General features: G+C 42.3%; 1 protein-coding gene across 2 annotated transcripts in view; it reads left to right on the forward strand.

Annotated features, from left to right (window-relative positions):
• The window catches only part of Cdc42se2 (CDC42 small effector 2), an 80,325-nt gene that overhangs the window by 18,004 nt on the left and 44,475 nt on the right, over positions 1–17,846 (forward strand). For both annotated transcript variants that reach the window (XM_045153344.1, XM_045153345.1), the window contains exon 2: positions 7,538–7,679. The gene's annotated coding sequence lies outside the window, so the exon portion shown is untranslated. The remainder of the gene's footprint in view (positions 1–7,537; positions 7,680–17,846) is intronic.

The following is a 17,846-nucleotide window of genomic DNA, read 5'->3' on the forward strand; positions in this document are numbered from 1 at the left end:
CCATTCAGGTGCTGGGATTATAGAGGCCCACCGTGGCTTCCGTCTTTTAATGTGGGGCCTGAGGATGCAAGCTCACCTGCTCAGAGGTGGAGGACTAGCACTTTCTCCCCTGAGCCATCTTCTAGCTCAGGATGGTTCTTTTTTTTTTTTTTTCTTCCTGTAAAAATTCAGTAATACAGGAAATATATATCCAGTCTTTTTTTGTGAATATTTCCTCTGAATTCTTTGTAAAACAGGCAGGTAATTTTCATATATTAGACTTGGGAGACAGTGCAGTGGGTGTTTGCTGTACAATTGTGAGAACCCCAGTTTGATCCCCTGAACACTTGTATAAAAGTTTGCATGGCTGCATATGCCTATCACCACAGTGCTGACTGGGGTAGAAACAGGATGACCACTGGGGCTCGTTGATCAGCCAATCCAACCAAAAGAAATGGCATGGGCTCCAGGTGTAGTGTGAGGCTCTGTGTCAAGGAAGTGAAACAGAAGAGTGATAGAGAAGGGCACCCCGTGTCCTCTGTTGCCTCTGCATGTGTATAGAGCGCATCTGTACACTTAACATGCATGTACCACACCACCCACCCACGCACACATACACCAAAAAATGCAAGTCTTATGAATTTTACACTTATGCTTCTCATTAGGTTGGACTGGGATTATGGGTTTTAATTCAGTTGATAAGTTGTGTGTAAAATATTTTATACAGTTAGGTATAATAGACTCTTAGAATCAATTTGGACTGAAGATCACATGTAGTCTGGCAGTCTTTTAAAAGTAGGAACTCTCTTAATGACCCTGATCCTTACAAACCTCTACTAACGATGAGCCCACAATATATCTTGGTGGGCACTTAGACTATTAATGAGTTTAGTTCTTCCATTTTTTTAATTTTTAAAATATTATTTATTTATTAGAGACATAGAGAGAGAGAATGGGCGTTCCAGGGCCTCTAACCACTGCAGATGAACTCCAGATGCATGTGCCACCTTGCGCATCTGGCTTACTTAGGACCTGGAGAAACAAACAAACCTGGATCTTTAAGCTTCACAGGCAGCACCTTAATGGCTAAACCGTCTCTAGCCCATCGTTCCTCCATTTTAAAACCAAAGGTGCCTCTGATGGAACTTCCCATGCCTCCTGTGGTAACATACGTGATGTTGGCCTCCTCTCTCACTGAGGTAAGGCCCCAGCTGTGAGAAAGCTGCACATCTTCCGCCTGGCCGTTAGCTCTTCTGCATCTGGTTTCCTCAACTCCTGCTTGTGTGACATGGTTTTCAAGCTCCTTACCATCTGCTTGCTCCAGATACTTTCTCATGCATTAATGTCTTCTAAACTGTGACACCAGGGAATACATGTGACATGAAAGCAAAAAGGAAGGAAGAGAACCAGCCAGAGGTGGGCAGGAAGCAGGTATGTGTGTCTGGTTGGGGGTGGTGACAGTGAATTATAACAAAGTAAAATGACACGTAGGCAAAGAAATGCCACAGTGACCCCCATTACCTTGTGTGCTAACTTAAATGGTCACACATGCAGAAGGTACAACACCTCGGCCTGGGCCATGGCCTGGTGGTGGAGTAGCTGCCTGGCATGCAGGAAGCCCTGGTGGCTGACCCCCAGCAAAGGCCAGGTGACCCAGCTTCTTGGATGGAACTGTACACAGTACACTGGAACAGTGCCTGCTGTGCCTCTGTAGGTCTGGGAAGGCTTCCTAAAGTAGCCATGGACTTGTGAAGACTAGGCCAGATGACCAGCTGATGTCCTGTAGACGAGCAAAGGCCTAGTGTTTGTGAGGAATAGAAAAGAAAAATGAGAATGTTAGATGGCACATCAGGGCCTCAAGTGGAAGGATCAACAAATGAGGCTGAAGAGAAAAATGGGGATCAAATCCTCAAGACACTGTGAAGTCATAAGAAGGGGGCCAAGGATGTAGCTGGGTGGCAGAGTACTTGCCTAATATGTGCAAGACTCCTTGGTTCAACTTTCAGAACCACCAGCCCACAAAAAAAATCATTTGAAGGAACTGAACTTGCCCTGAGGATAGTAGTCAGTAGCATGTAAGCAGGAGGATAGAAAGTTCCCAGGTCTGTCTCCAATCACAAGGGGAAAAAAATATATGTATATGGGGCAAAGCACCATTTAAGAACTAAATAAAGGGTAAAATTTGAAGGCATTTCAGTTTCTTTAAAAAATACTTACATTAGGAGCTGGGTGTTGTGGCACATTCCTTTAATCCCAGCACTCAGGAGGCAGAGGTGGGAGGATCGTGAGTTTGAGGCTACCCTGAGATAACATAATGGATTCCAGGTCAACCTGGGCTAGAGTGAGACCCTACCTCAAAAAACAAAACAAACAAAAGAATATTTGAGAAAGGGAGGGGGAATGGGTGCTCTAGAACCTTCAACTCCTGCAAATGAACTCCAGTCATGTGTCACCTTGTGCATCTGGCTTAGGTGGGTCCTTGGAAATCAAACCTAGGTCCTTTGGCTTTGCAGGCAAGCACCTTAATTACTAAACCATCTCTCCAACCTGCATTTCAATTTTAAATTAGGGCAACCATGTCATTTATCATCAAAACTAGTATATTTTAGCTGGGTATAGTGGTTACAGGCCTTAGAAGGCAGATTTTAAAAAATTGCTCTGAGATTGAGGCCATCTGCAGACTACATAATGAATTCTAGGTCAGCCTGGCAAGACACTGCCTCAAAAAAAAAAAAATTAATAGGTTGATATTGCATATATGTAAGTACAATGATTGTTATGGGGAGGTAATATGGAAAATGGAATTTCAAAGGAGAAAGTTTGGGGGGAGGGAGGGAATTAACACGGGATTTTTTTTATAATCATGGAAAATGCTAATAAAAATTAAAAAGAATAAACAACCCTAGCATATTTTGACAATATGTGTTATCTGAGATCTAAAGTGTGAACATAGATAGAAAGGGGAAGGGTTGTTAATAATTGCACTATTAAAGCCAGCGTTAATAGGATTGTGACAAGCAGGTAAGAGACAGGTGGTCAATGTGGTTATAATGTACTACTTAATAGGTGCTGAAATAATTCAGCTTTTAGCTGTCATGTTTCAAGCATTAATACTAAGTTAACACCTTAATACATTTTTACAATAAAGATTGAGTTAAATGGCTTCCTGACCATCCTCACGAAGGTAAAATAACTTAGCACAATTCTCTACATTGTCAGAATTTGAAACCGTGTTTATTTGACTGTAAACAAAGTCCAGCTAAGCAGTAGCCCAGGCTAGCCATAAGCTCTTTATCTCGTTGCTTCAGCTCCCCAGTGCTGGGATTATAGCCATGTGCCACCATACTCGGCAACAGCCAGCCAATACTGAGTGTGATCTTGTCCTACAGTGCTGTGTCATGTACTTTAAAATGTCCTGATTTTAAAAGTCTTTTGTTTGGCTAATTACTGGTATAGTATAACATAGTAATATTAAACCCCATGAAATAATTATATTCTGAAGTCCTTTTATGCTAGACCATGTCTTAAACATCTATATGTTAAACTATTTTAACCTTGCAATAACCTAACCTTTACAGTAACCTTTTTCCAGTTCAGCAAAGAGAGGCTGGCAAATGTGAACAGTTTGCATACACATAACTATTTAATAAGCAACAAAGCCAGAATTCAATTTTTTATTTTATTTTATTTTTTTTTTTGCTGCTGCTGTTTTGTTTTTCAAGGTAGAGTATCACTTCTAGCCCACGCTGACCTGGAATTCACTATGTAGTCTCAGGGTGGCCTTGAACTCATGGAAATCCTCCTACCTCTGCCTCCTGAGTGCTGGGATTAATAGTGCGCGCCACCACTCCTGGCTTCAAACTCTTGACAGTTGGAGTCCAGATCCTCTTTTCTTCACTGCTCACTGCCATCTTATATTTCCTCCTGTATCCCACATCCCTCCGCTAGTATACATACATATGCCTTTTCATGAAAATTGTCAAAAAGTTGTGTGATTTTTTTTCTGTTCCCATAAGCAGTCTACCTTTAATCACCTCATCACATTTTTTTTGTTTGTTTATTAAATCATGTGCATCTTGGGCTGGGAAGATGGGTCAGTGGTTGGTTAGAGGCACTTGCAAAACCTGCCAGCCTGGGTTTAACTCCCAAGTCGCCCACATAAGCTGAATGCAAAAAGTGGTGCAAAAACCTGGCATTTGTCTATAGACAGACGAGGCTGTGGTGTGTCCCCACTTCAGTCTAATTTTAGACTCTGAAAGATATGCAGATAAACAAATAAATTACTGAAATTTAAAAAAATTAAAACATCTTTTTTTCCCACCAGATTCTGAAACTTCAGTTATTAGAAAGAGGTCACCTGTTTATTTATAATCATATAACTGATACTTGAAAGTATTGTCCTCACCTGTGTTTATTTTGGTACGCTTAGACACTAGGAGTGTTACCAGCACCCACAAACAATAAAAGACAACCCAAAATGTAGAGTTGGAACAGTCACCACTGGTTATATTGTTACCCAGGTAATTTCTCTTACTTAGGTGATAGTCACATACTTAAAAAAATTATATTTGGGCTGGAGAGATGGCATAGAGGTTAAGGTGCTTGCCTGTAAAGCCAAAAATCCCAGGTTTGCTTTCCCAGTGCCCATGTAATCCAGGTAACACAAGATGACGCATGTATCTGGAGTTCATTTGAGGTGGCTGAAGGCCCTGGCACTCCCATTCTCTCTCTCTCTCACCTCTTTCTCTCCCCATGAAATAAGTTAAAAAATTAAATCTATTTGTGCGCATGCATGCTCACTTGCTCTGTGCTGGAGGTCAGAGGACAATCTTGGGAGTTGGTCCTGGCCTTCTACCTGGTTCGCGGCAGGCTCTTTTGTTCACTGGCTGTCCTGCAATCATTTGGGTATAATTCTTTTTCCACCTCTCATCTTCCTGTAGAATGGCTGGGATTCCAGATACTTGCCCCAGGGTTTGGCTTTCCATAATTTCTGGAGATCTAAATGGAGGTTGTCCTGCTTCTTGTTCAGCAAGTGCTTTTCCCCACTGAGTCATCTTCTTGGCCCTTTTACTTCCTTTATTGTTTATTTAAAGAGGAAGTAGTTCAGTGGTTCATCACAGTATAATAGACATAAGACTAATGGGATTATGGAACAGATTTCTTTTCTGAGTCTGTAAAATAAGATTGAACTAGATTTCTGACAGTTCTGTTATTTGTCTGCCAATCTATATTTCTTTGTGAAGAAAAAAAAAAACTGGATGCCTGAGCCTGGTGTGCTGGTACATGCCTTTAATTTTTTTTTAATTTTATTTTAGAGAGAGGAAGGGAGAGAGAATTGGCCCATTAGGGCCTCAGCCATTGCAATTGATTTCATACGTTTGCACCACCTAATGGGCACATGTGACCTTGCGCTTGCCTCGCTTTGTGCATCTGGTTTACATGGAATCTGGAGAGCCAAATCTGGGTTATTAGGCTCTGCAGGCAAGCACCTTAATTTAACTTGCCAGCAAAGCCAAAGGACCCAGGTTTGGTTCCCCAGTACCCACATATGCCTGATGCACAAGGTGATGCATGCATCTGCAGTTAATTTGCAGTGGCTAGAGGGTCTGGTGTGCCCATTCTCTCTTTCATCTGCCTTTCTCTCAAGTAATTTTGTAAAATCATTTTTATTAGCAGTATCTATAGTAGGATCAAGTTATATGTATGTAAACTACTATCCATTGGGTAAAAGTGCACATGAAACAAAAATGTTTCTTTTTCTATAAGACTTAGGACTTCATCCTATAGCGTTGTTGTTTTTTTTTTTCAAGGTAGGGTCTCACTCTGGTCCAGGCTGACCTGGAATTCACTATGGAGTCTCAGGGTGGCCTTGAACTCATGACAATCCTCCTACCTCTGCCTCCCAAGTGCTGGGATTAAAGGTGTGTGTGCCACCACGCTTGGCTTCATCCTATAGTTTGATTAGCTAAATTTAGGGCTTTTGAATTGTAGTGGATTGTTTCTTAAGTTTAGGTTTCTTTTTATTTTTACTGTCATTTTTAAGTTGATAGGAGGATTGGAAGGAATCATAACGTTGGTTTTACCACTCAGTAGTAGGGTCTTTGAAGACCTCTGCTGATGTGTCCTGAGGCAGGACTGTCTACTAGGTGGGGAACAGTGTCCACACACTGGGCCTGCGTGTTTGCATGACGTGGACCAAGCATAATTTGGGGGTGGCTGCCCTGAAAGTAGTCAAAATCATTGCTCAGTTCTTCTTCATTTGATTTTGTTATTTATTTATTTATTTGAGAGAGAGAATGGGCTCACCAGTGCCTCTAGCCAATGCAAATGAACTCCAGATGCCCCCCTCCCGTGCATCTGGCTTACATGGGTCTTAGGGAATTGAACTGGGGTCTTTTGGCTTTGCAGCAAGAGCCTTAACCGCTAAGCTATCCCTCCAGCTCAAAATATTTATTTGAGAGAGAAAGGCAGGCAGAGAGAGAGACTGGGCGTGCTGGGGCCTCCAGCTGCTGCAGCTGACCTCCACACGTGCGCTCCCTTGTGTGCAGGTGCTGCATTTCCTGCTTGTGTCACTGTGCTTCTGGCTTACGTGTTACATGGGTATTCAAACATGAGTTCTTGGACTTTGCAGGCAAGCGTCTTAACCGCTAAGCCGTCTCTCCAGTCCTCAGTTCTTTTGAGTTGCAGTCTTGAAGCAGTCTGATGGAATTAGTACTAATAACTTTGAGAACAGAAATTTCTTCTTTTTCTTCTCTGTTTCTCTTCTCCTCTTCCCCTCCCTCTATCCTCTCTTACCTTACCTTTCCCTCTTCTCCCCTCCCCTTCCTACTCCTCCCCTCTCCTCTCCTTTTTTTTCGTTTGTTTTTAGTTTTAGTTTTTTCAAGGTAGGGTCTGTAGCCCAGGCTGACTTGGAATTCACTATGTACTCTCAGGGTGGCCTTGAACTCACGGCAATCCTCCTACCTCTGCTTCTTGAGTGCTAGGATTAAAGGTGTGTGCCACCACACCCTGCAACTCTCCTTTTTTTCCTAAGCTCAGACACTTGCCTGGTCCAGGCTGATAACTGAACCAGGTTGAGAGTAAGAAAGCAGCAGAATTCAGAGAACTCAAGCCTCCTGCGCCATCTGCAGAGCTGTGTGCGAATCCAGCATGATGGGGTTCCATGTGGGAGTGGAAAAGAGAGAGCTGAGACCTATATTTATCATGTGACTGCAGACTTTCCAGATTTATAACTGTAAGCAGATGTCGTTTAACATACTAGGTAGGCAGACCATGTGTGGGTCCACCAAGATGTTGCCTAGATTCTGCTCACTGGGCAACCTTTGGTATGAGTTGTACCTAGTAAACGGTAGAAGAAACAATAGCTTTATGTGATTGGAAAAGGCTGTTAACTATATAATAAGCACATTTCAGGCATTAAGATGTAGGTTATTTATTTTAAGCATGATGCTCAGTGAGTCTAGCATTTGAGTTTAGATTTCATATGTGTCAGTGAATTATAGGTGAAGGAATTACTACTCCCTTCAGTTTTTGCCTAATTGCATGCTTTCATTCGCAGATAGGGCCAGTTTTGAGCTGAATGAGTTTTGAATGAAACTTGAAACACGATCAAGAAGCCTTCAAGGAACAACTGATATTCTTCAAAGCCATCCATGAATGTGACATGGAATGTTCTCAACTCAGAGAGAGATGAATAACTGGTGAGTCTGACTACTCAACTGATAATGGATACCTAAATCATTTCCATATGTTGTCATCATTACTAATAGTAAATTAATTTTTGTTACAGAGAATAACATTGTAGTCTTAAGGACTTCATAATCTCCAGCAGCACGTCTAATGTATGGTTTTAGAGTTTGACTTTCTCCTAGTGAAGCACATTTCTTCCACTGCCTGTGACCTTCCTCTCTATCTGCTCTCCATTCCAGGGCCTGAAATGCCACCTACTCAGACAACGTGCAGTGGCAGTCATGATAGTGGTTAGCAGCCATTCTCATGCTGCTTCTGGAAAGCTTTCAATCTTTCTGACTGTGTGGATATGTCTGTGGTATATACACATTGCAAATGCCACAGGAGGGCATCCACTATTTTCTTGGAACAGGGTCTCGCCAAACCTAGAGCTCCCATTGTTTTCTGAGATAAAATTCCATCAATCATGTGAGAGGAAGATAATAACCCTAGACCCCGTCTCGTGTAGTCTGTGCACGCATGCATGCGCGCGCGCGCGCGCACACACACACACACACACACACACACACTCATTCATCTGGAAATAGTGTTCCTGGAAATGTTGTTATAGTAATAATGTTAAAGTCACATTAGTGAGGCTTTTAAATATTTTGTTTATTTATTTGCAAGCAGAGAGAGGGAGGGAATGGGCATGCCAGGGCCTCTTACCATTGCAAACAAACTCCAGATGCATGTGCCACTTAGTGCATCTGATTTATGTGGGTACTGGGGAGTCAAACCCAGGCTGTCAGGCTTTTAATCACTTAGTGGGCTGGGGATATTTCTCAGTGGTAGGTACTTACCTAGCATGCATGATGCTCTGGGTTTAAATTCCAGCACCACCATCAACAATAAAATAAAAAGCCAGGCATGGTGCATGGTGATGTACACTTTTTTTTTGGTTTTTCTAGGTAGGATTTCACTGTAGCTCAGGCTGACCTGTAATTCACCAAGTAGTCTCAGGGTGGCCTCAAACTCACAGCGATCCTCCTACCTCTGCCTCCCGAGTGGTGGGATTAAAGGTGTGCGCCAGGTGATGTACACTTAATTCCAGCACTTGGGAAGCAGAGGCAAGAGGATCACTGTGAGTTTGAGGCCAGCCTGAGCCTACATAGTGTATTCCAGGTCAGCCTGGGCTACAGTGAGACCCTACCTCAAAAAAAAAAAAAAAAAAAAAGTAAAATGAAGTTCAAAAGATTTATTAATTATCTCCAGTTCTGTTAACTGTTCCTTTCATCCAAGTAATTTCTTTCTTTTTCTGGAGGGAGTGTATGTTTTTTTTTCAATTTAATTTCTTACGTATTTATTTAAGAGAGAGAGAGAGAGAGAGAGAGAGAGAACGAGAATGGGTGCATCAGTGCCTCCAGCCACTGCAAACAAACTTCAGATACACATGCCACCTTGTACATCTGGCTTACATGAGTATTGGGGAATGGAGCTTTGATTCGGGGTCCTTAGGCTTCACAGGCAAGCACTAAACTGCTAAGCCATCACTCCAGCCCTATTTTTTTTTCCCCCAGCTAAGGTCTTACTCTAGCCCAGGCCGACATGGAGCTCACTCTGTAGTCTCAGCCTGGCCTTGAACTCACTGAGCTAGCAACCCTAGGAGGGTGGAGTCAGGTCAGGAGGTGAGAGATGCTGATGTGTGGCTGGGGAGAGGGGATTGTGGCGGAGAGTCCCCAGAGGTCTGGCCACTGCCAGTGCCGCACACTGTTCATTCCTCTCAGCTTAGTCAGAGGCAGTGAATCTTAACCTTCAGCGAGATGAGAAAGTAAGTCCGTTTTCCTGCAAGTGGAGAGAAGTAGAAGAAATACCCCAAGTCATGGTCACAGCTGCAAAACACACTTCCCATTTTTTCCCATACTATAATCATGATTTTCCTTCTTAAGATAGTCTCATCTTGGTCACCATCTATAATGGGTTTCTAGGGGGTCCAGGAAAGTCTTTGAATCCCAAATCCTAGGTTTGTTTCTAATTTATTTTATTTATTTATTTAACAGAGAAAGGGTGGGAGAGAGAATGGGCATGCCAGGGCCTCTAGCCACTGCAAATGAACTCCAGACACATGTGCACTTGTGCATCTGGCTAATATGGGGCCTGGGGAATCAAACCTGTGTCGTTTGGCTTTACAGACAAATGCCTTAACCGCTAAATCATCCCTCCAGCCCGTTTCTAATTTTTTTTTTTTTTTTTTTTTTTATTTTTCGAGGTAGGGTCTCACTCTAGCCCAGGCTGACCTGGAATTCACTAAGGAGTCTCAGGGTGGCCTCAAACTCATGGCGATCCTCCTACCTCTGCCTCCCGAGTGCTGGGATTAAAGGCGTGTGCCACCATGCCCGGCCCGTTTCTAATTTTTTTTTTTTTTTAAATTTTTATTAACATTTTCCATGATTATAAAATATATCCCATGGTAATTCCCTCCCTCCCCACCCCCACACTTTCCCGTTTGAAATTCCATTCTCAATCATATTACCTCCCCATTACAATCATTGTAATTACATATATACAATATCAACCTATTAAGTATCCTCCTCCCTTCCTTTCTCCACCCTTTATGTCTCCTTTTCAACTTACTGGCCTCTGCTACTAAGTATTTTCATTCTCACACAGAAGCCCAGTCATCTGTAGCTAGGATCCCCATATGAGGGAGAACATGTGGCGCTTGGCTTTCTGGGCCTGGGTTACCTGACTTAGTATAATACTTTCCAGGTCCATCCATTTTTCTGCAAATTTCATAACTTCATTTTTCTTTACCGCTGAGTAGAACTCCATTGTATAAATGTACCACATCTTCATTATCCACTCATCTGTTGAGGGACATCTAGGCTGGTTCCATTTCCCAGCTATTATAAATTGAGCAGCAATAAACATGGTTGAGCATGTACTTCTAAGGAAATGAGATGAGTCCTTTGGATATATGCCTAGGAGTGCTATAGCTGGGTCATATGGTAGATCAATCTCTAGCTGCTTTAGGAACCTCCACACTGTTTTCCACAATGGCTGGACCAGATTGCATTCCCACCAGCAGTGCAGAAGGGTTCCTTTTTTTCCACATCCCCGCCAACATTTATGATCATTTGTTTTCATGATGGTGGCCAATCTGACAGGAGTGAGATGGAATCTCAATGTAGTTTTAATCTGCATTTCCCTGATGACTAGTGACGTAGAACATTTTTTTAGGTGCTTATATGCCATTCGTATTTCTTCCTTTGAGAACTCTCTATTTAGCTCCTTAGCCCATTTTTTGATTGGCCTGTTTGATTCCTTATTAGTTAACTTTTTGAGTTCTTTGTATATCCTAGATATTAATCCTCTATCAGATATATAGCTGGCGAAGATTTTTTCCCATTCTGTAGGTTGCCTCTTTGCTTTTTTCACTGTGTCCTTTGCGGTGCAAAATCTTTGTAATTTCATTAGGTCCCAGTGGTTAATCTGTGGTTTTATTGCCTGAGCAATTGGGGTTGTATTCAGAAAGTCTTTGCCAAGACCAATATGTTGGAGGGTTTCCCCTACTTTTTCCTCTAGCAGTTTCAAAGTTTCCGGTCTGATGTTAAGGTCTTTAATCCATTTGGACTTAATTCTTGTGCATGGCGAGAGAGAAGAATCTATTTTCATCCTTCTGCAGATATTTATCCAGTTTTCAAAACACCATTTGCTGAAGAGGCTGTCTCTTCTCCAATGAGTATTTTTGGCATTTTTATCGAATATCAGGTGGCTATAGCTACTTGGGCTTACATCTGGGTCCTCTATTCTGTTCCACTGATCTACATGTCTGTTTTTGTGCCAGTACCATGCTGTTTTTGTTACTATGGCTCTGTAGTATAGGTTAAAATCAGGGATGGTGATACCACCAGCCTCTTTTTTGTTGCTCAGTATTATTTTAGATATTCGAGGTTTTTTATGATTCCAAATGAATTTTTGGATTGTTTTTTCTATTTCCATGAAGAAAGCCTTTGGAATTTTGATAGGGATTGCATTAAATGTGTAGATTGCTTTAGGTAAGATTGCCATTTTCACGATATTGATTCTTCCAAGCCAGGAACAAGGGATGTTTCTCCACTTTCTAGTGTCTTCTGCAATTTCTCGCTTGAGTGTCTTAAAGTTCTCATTGTATAGATTCTTTACTTCCTTAGTTAGGTTTATTCCAAGGTATTTTATTTTTTTTGATGCAATTGTGAATGGGAGTGATTCTCTGATTTCATCCTCTGTGTGTTTGTTGTTAGCACCGTTTCTAATTTTTAATCCAGGAATTGAATAAAAAAGAAGAATGAGAGGGATAATTATTTAATTATTTAGATTTATTGAGTAAAATTTAGAGCCAAGGAAAGGCACCCATGTGGCTAGATATCCCATGTGAAGGGCCTGGAGAAACCATGGAAAGAAAAGAGAGGAAAGAAAATTCTAGGAGCTCCTGCCATGTGGGGAGTTGGAGCAGGGTAAAGAGCCCTTGTGGTGAATAAGGACTAGGAGCCCACCCAGACGAACTCCACACACATGTGCCACTGTACATCTGGCCTTATGTGTGTTTTGGGGAATTTAATTTGGGTCATTATGCTTTGTGAGCAAGTGCCTTAACCACTAAGCCATCTCTAGCCCTGTAATTTTTTTTTGAAGTATGCCAGTTTAAGTAGAAAAATCTTGACTTGGTCTTCGTTTTTATTTCTTTAATGGGTATTGTGAGTTAGCGTTTTAATATTAATATATTTTTTTTTTATTTACTCATGGACAGACAGAAAGGTAATGGGTGCACTAGGGCCTCCAGCCACTGCGAATGAATTCCAGATGCATGTGCCACTTTATGCTTCTGGCTTTATGTGAATACTAGAGAAGTGGTCTGGATCATTACGGCTTTTCAGGCAAGCACATTAACCACTGAACCATCTTTCTAGCCTGAACATTTCATACATTGCTATTTGCCTTTGTGTTTCTCTCAGGATTGAAAAAATTTTGTATTGTTTTGTTTTTGGTGTTTCAAGGTTGGGTCTCACTCTAGCCCAGGCTGACCTGGAATTCACTATGTACTCTCAGAGTAGCCTCGAACTCATGGCAGTCCTCCTACTTCTACCCCCAAGTGCTGGGATTAAAGGCATGTGCCACCACTCCCAGTTCAATGGAAAAGATTTTAAGTGGTCTTCACAAGTCTGATATTCATTGGACATAGATACATGGAAAGTTTAAAGGATGGTCTTGGAGCAGGTTGTTCATTTGCATTGTCTACATCACTGTGGGTATAATGAGCCCCTTGCTCACAAAGTCATGCTGTAATGGCTACTGGAACTCAGGGTTAAGACAGCCTCTCAATGTGATTATAAATAAAACGTAAGAATTCAGCTTACTTGTGAGTTATTAAGACTTTTTAAAGTCAAAAGGAGATGTTCTAATTCTGTTTTAACAGCGGTATAGGTCAGATTAAAAACAAAAAATTAATGCTTCTGGGCCTGGTGTGGTGGCGCATGCCTTTAATCCCAGCACTTGGGAGGCAGAGGTAGGAGGATCACCGTGATTATGAGGCCACCCTGAGACTAAAAAGTGAATTCCAGGTCAGCCTGGACCACAGGGAAACCCTACCTCAGAAAAACTTAAAAAGGAAAAAAAAAATTAATTCTAAACCAGGTATGTCATGCCTTTAAATCCCAGCACTCAGTAGTCTCTGGTAAGAGGGTCGCTATGAATTTGAGGCTACCCTAGACTGCAAAGTAAGTTCCAGGTCATCCTGGGCTAGAGAGTGAGACTCTACCTTAACTTCCTCCCAAGAACTAATATTTTTAATGTACAAAGTAGTACATTTTGGATGAAATTTTATAAACTTACATTATTCCACTTTGTCTGTATTCACCACCACCACCACATTGCCTTCCTATGTTCCTCCTCCTCCCTTCCACTGGTTTCCTTCCTCCCCACAAGTAGTATAAATCATATCAGAAAAAATTTAATATTTATGTTTTCTTCCTCTCTTGTTCCCATTTTCCTTTCTTTAAACCCTTCCTCCTCCCCTCACACTTTATTTTCTTTTTTAAAAGAGAGTGAGTGCACAAGAGCATGTGCACCAGGGCCTCCAGCCACTGCAAATGAACCCCAGGAGCATGCGCCCCCTTGTGCATCTGGCTAACGTGAGTCCTGGGGAATTGGACCTGGGTCCTTTGGCTTTGCAAGCAAACACCTTAACTAAGCCGTCCTCCAGCCCCACTTTTTACTTTTAATGTCATTCATATATATGCATATAAAATATATGTGCTGGGCTGCAGTGGCTAGAAGCTTTGGCGTGCCCATTCTCTCCCTCCCTCCCTCCCTCCCTCCCCCCCCCCCCTCTCTCTCTCTCTGTTAAATAAATAAAAATAAAATATATATATTTTGTAAGCTGGGTGTGGTGGAGCACACCTTTAATCCTAGCACTAAGGAGGCAAAGGTAGGAGGACCACTGCTAGTTAGAAGGCCAGCCTGAGATAACAAAGTGAGTTCCACATCAGTGTAGGCTAGAACAAGATCCTACGTTCTTTACTAGCATGATCCATTTTTCTGTAAATGACATTATTTCGTTCTTCATGGGTAAATAAAATTTCATTGTGTACATGCCACATTTCTTTTCCCATTCCTCTGCTCTTGGACATCTAGACTGGCTCCATATCTTAGTTATTGTGATACAATAAAAACAGTTATACAAGGGCTAGAGAGATGGCTCAGCAGTTAAGGTGCTTACTTGCAAAGCTTAACCTGGGTTTGAGTCCCCAGTACCCCCTTAACGCCAGATGCACAAAGTGACACATGCATCTGGAATTCATTTGTAGCAGTTAGAGGCCCTGGCATGCCCATTCTGTCTGTCTGTCTGTCTGTCTGTCTGTCTGTCTGTCTCTCCTCTCTGTGTGTTTATAAGTAAATAAATAAAAACATTAAAAATGGATATGCAAATATCTCTGTGCTATGCTTGCATAGATTCCTTCAGGTATATGCCCAGTGCTATCATATACTAGTTCTTTTGTGAGGGGTGTGTATATATGTGTGTGTGTGTGTGTGTGTGTGTATGTGTTGCTGAGGAGCCTCCGCACAGACACATGCACCACCTTGTGCATCTGGCTTATGTGGGTACTGGGGAATAGAACCTGGGACCTTAGACTTTACACAGAGCACCTTAACCACTAAGCCATCTCTCTAGCCCCTAATCCCTTTCAGTAAAACATATTTTTAGCCGGGCGTGGTGGCGCACGCCTTTAATCCCAGCACTCGGGAGGCAGAGGTAGGAGGATCACTGTGAGTTTGAGGCCACCCTGAGACTACATAGTGAATTCCAGGTCAGCCTGGGCTAGAGTGAGACCCTACCTCAAAAAACATAAATAAATAAATAAATAAATGTATATATGTATATGTATATGATTGACTATTTATTTGCAAGGAGAGGGAGATGGGGAAGAGAAAGTGAATGTCAGGGCTTTCTGTCTCTGCAAACTAATTCCAGATGCATGTGCCACTTTGTATATGTGGCTTTGTGTGGATACTGAGAAATCAAACCTGGGTTCTTAGGCTTTGCAGGCAAACGCTTAACCCCTAAGCCATTTTTCCAGCCCTGAAACTGATTTAATACAGATTACCCAGTTTTTCTTCTGGACTTTTCTTCCTCCCTTCCACTCTTCCCCTCCACTCCTTCTCCCCTCCACTACTCCCAGTGGGAGGTATTATTTCTAAACTCCTGTTGGTGTCTGACTATGGGCTGTAATCCATGACTATGTCATAAGTGCTTTTGGGTTCACTCCTGTATGATTTTATATTGCATTTGAGACAGAGTTGCTGCATTTAACACTGTGTTGACCTGGTGGAGATTGATGTCAGTGGTTGTGTGCCCAGGGAAGGGTGTTTAATCCTCACTGTGAATTAAAGAAAAAATGAAATCCTTTCTATCCCTTTCTCCCATAGGCCAGTACTCAGGTACTTATGTTTTAATAAGACTTGGTTGTGTGGCTGCAATTCTGGCAACAAGGCCTGGGCAAGAAGAATTGGGCCACATTCCAGAAATGAAGGCATGCAGTGGTCTCATGTGGAGCTGAGCTAAAGGAACAGATAAAAATGTAAAAGCATTTAGGTGAAAGAAGATTAATGCTTTTTTTTAGGCATGGAGAAGTTCATCACATACATTTTTAGTTTTCTCATTTTCTGTTTTTATTTACTTATTAGAGACAGAGGGGGAGAGAGAAAATGGGTGTGCTAGGGCCTCTAGCCTGTAATGAACTCCAGAAACATGCACCACCTTGTGTATCTGGCTTACATGGGACATGGAGAATTGAACCAAAATGGTTGATTTCCCCCATAACTGACATGCCACCATTGTACCAGTTGGTCTGTCAGGCCAGCCATAAAGCTAGCAGGATCCACTGCTGGTTAAGACCCTTGATGACTTTTTTTAAGGTAGGTTCTCTCATTCTAGCCCATGCTGGCCTGGAACTCATTCTAGTTATCTGGCTAGTTAACAGGGATCCAGCTTGATTTCTCAGTGTCTTGCAACCCTAGCATGTGGAATCTTCAGCAGTAGGGCCTTATCTTCTAATTTGGATGGGTAACTGAGAGCTTTAGCAATAACCTGTTAATGTGGTGGGGCTTTCTGGAATCCTCGTGGCCAACAATTCTCTTGTAGGCCCTGAGGCGCTGTAAATATTCTAATAGCAATCTGTGGCATATGGGCACAACATTACCCACCTTCATAGGACACTTCTGCCCAAACTATCTTGTTTTTAACATATTAGCTAGCAAAGAAGTAGGTTTCCATGTGGCTTGTTCTTAACATCTTAAATTTTGCTTAACCCTTCTATCACCCTCCTCTACACTACCTTGACTGTACTTAGACCATTTCATCCCCAACTCCTTGGGTTTTAATTCTCCAGGAAACTTGAGGCACAGAGCATGGCTAGAGGACCGAAGTAGATTGGGTAGCTGGTGGGCTTGTCCTGTTTTCATGAGCTTTCCCCTGGTTGTTGTGCTGCCCTGTTTTGTCCTGCTGACAAAGGCATGTATGCTCTTGTTGGTAATTTTTGTGGTAAAAAGGGAATCTCGGGAGAGGCAAGGGCAAAATCTAAAACACAGCTAGTCTTTTAATTTCTGTGTCTGCTGCTTTTTGCTTGTGGTACCAGTTTACTCTCAGACAGGTTCATGGCGTTTGCTGTCTCCAGCAGTTTTTGTTTCTCTTCATGTCAACTTGACAGAATATCAGATTGTCTAGGAGACAAACCTCTGAACAGGCCCATGCGGGAGTGCTGTATGGACAGCATTTCATGGGCTGGAGTCCCAAACTGAGTAGAAAAGAGAAGGCAAGCTGAGCACCACCACTCATCTGTCTCTGTTTCCTGACTGTGGATGTGGGGTGGCCAGCTGACTCCTGCTCCTCCCACCAGGCCTCCACTATGATGCTGTTACTGTGCCCGGAGTCCAAGTTCACTGTGCTTGCTTTCTGTATTCCTTCAGTCTGGTTTTGTTGGGATGAGAGTGGGAACCACAACAGAATGCTGTCATAGTTTGTAATTGTGTTAGGAATTAAATGACCTCATTTGAGTACTAATGAAAGCTACATGAAGATTTTCAATTTATTCTTAGGTATTTTTATTTATTAGAGAGAGAGGGTATATACGAGCATGCCAGGGCTTCTTGCCACTGCAAATGAACTCCAGACACATGTGCCTATTGTGCATCTGGCTTAATGTGTGTACTGGGGAATCGAACCCTGGCCGACAATTTGTAAAGCAAGCACCTCTAACCACTAAGCCAGCTCTCCAGTCCAGAAATCTTATTTGTTTGTTTGTTTATTTGTTTTGTTTTTTTGAGGTAGAGTCTTACACTAGCCTAGGCTGACCTGGAACTAGTGTCAGGCTGGCCTCAAACTCACAGCAATCCTCCTGACTCAGCCTTCTGAGTGCTGGGATTAAAGGAGTGCACCACCACATCTGTGCAGGAATCTTTTTTTAAATTATGAATTATTAAGTGTATTTAGGGAGAAATTATAAATTATGAGGTTTGTTGTAGGAGGAATTAAGATGCAAGAAGGAGGGTTCTAGCTGAAAGACTCAAGCCATAGGATAATTCTACTTTTTGCCAGGTGGGAAGGGAAAGGGGAATGAGAGAATCTCCTCACAGAGAACTCTGCGGGGTGCATGGGCTCTGCT

Source organism: Jaculus jaculus, chromosome 6 (genome assembly GCF_020740685.1).
Source record: "Jaculus jaculus isolate mJacJac1 chromosome 6, mJacJac1.mat.Y.cur, whole genome shotgun sequence".
In the NCBI taxonomy this organism is placed as follows: Eukaryota; Metazoa; Chordata; class Mammalia; order Rodentia; family Dipodidae; genus Jaculus; species Jaculus jaculus.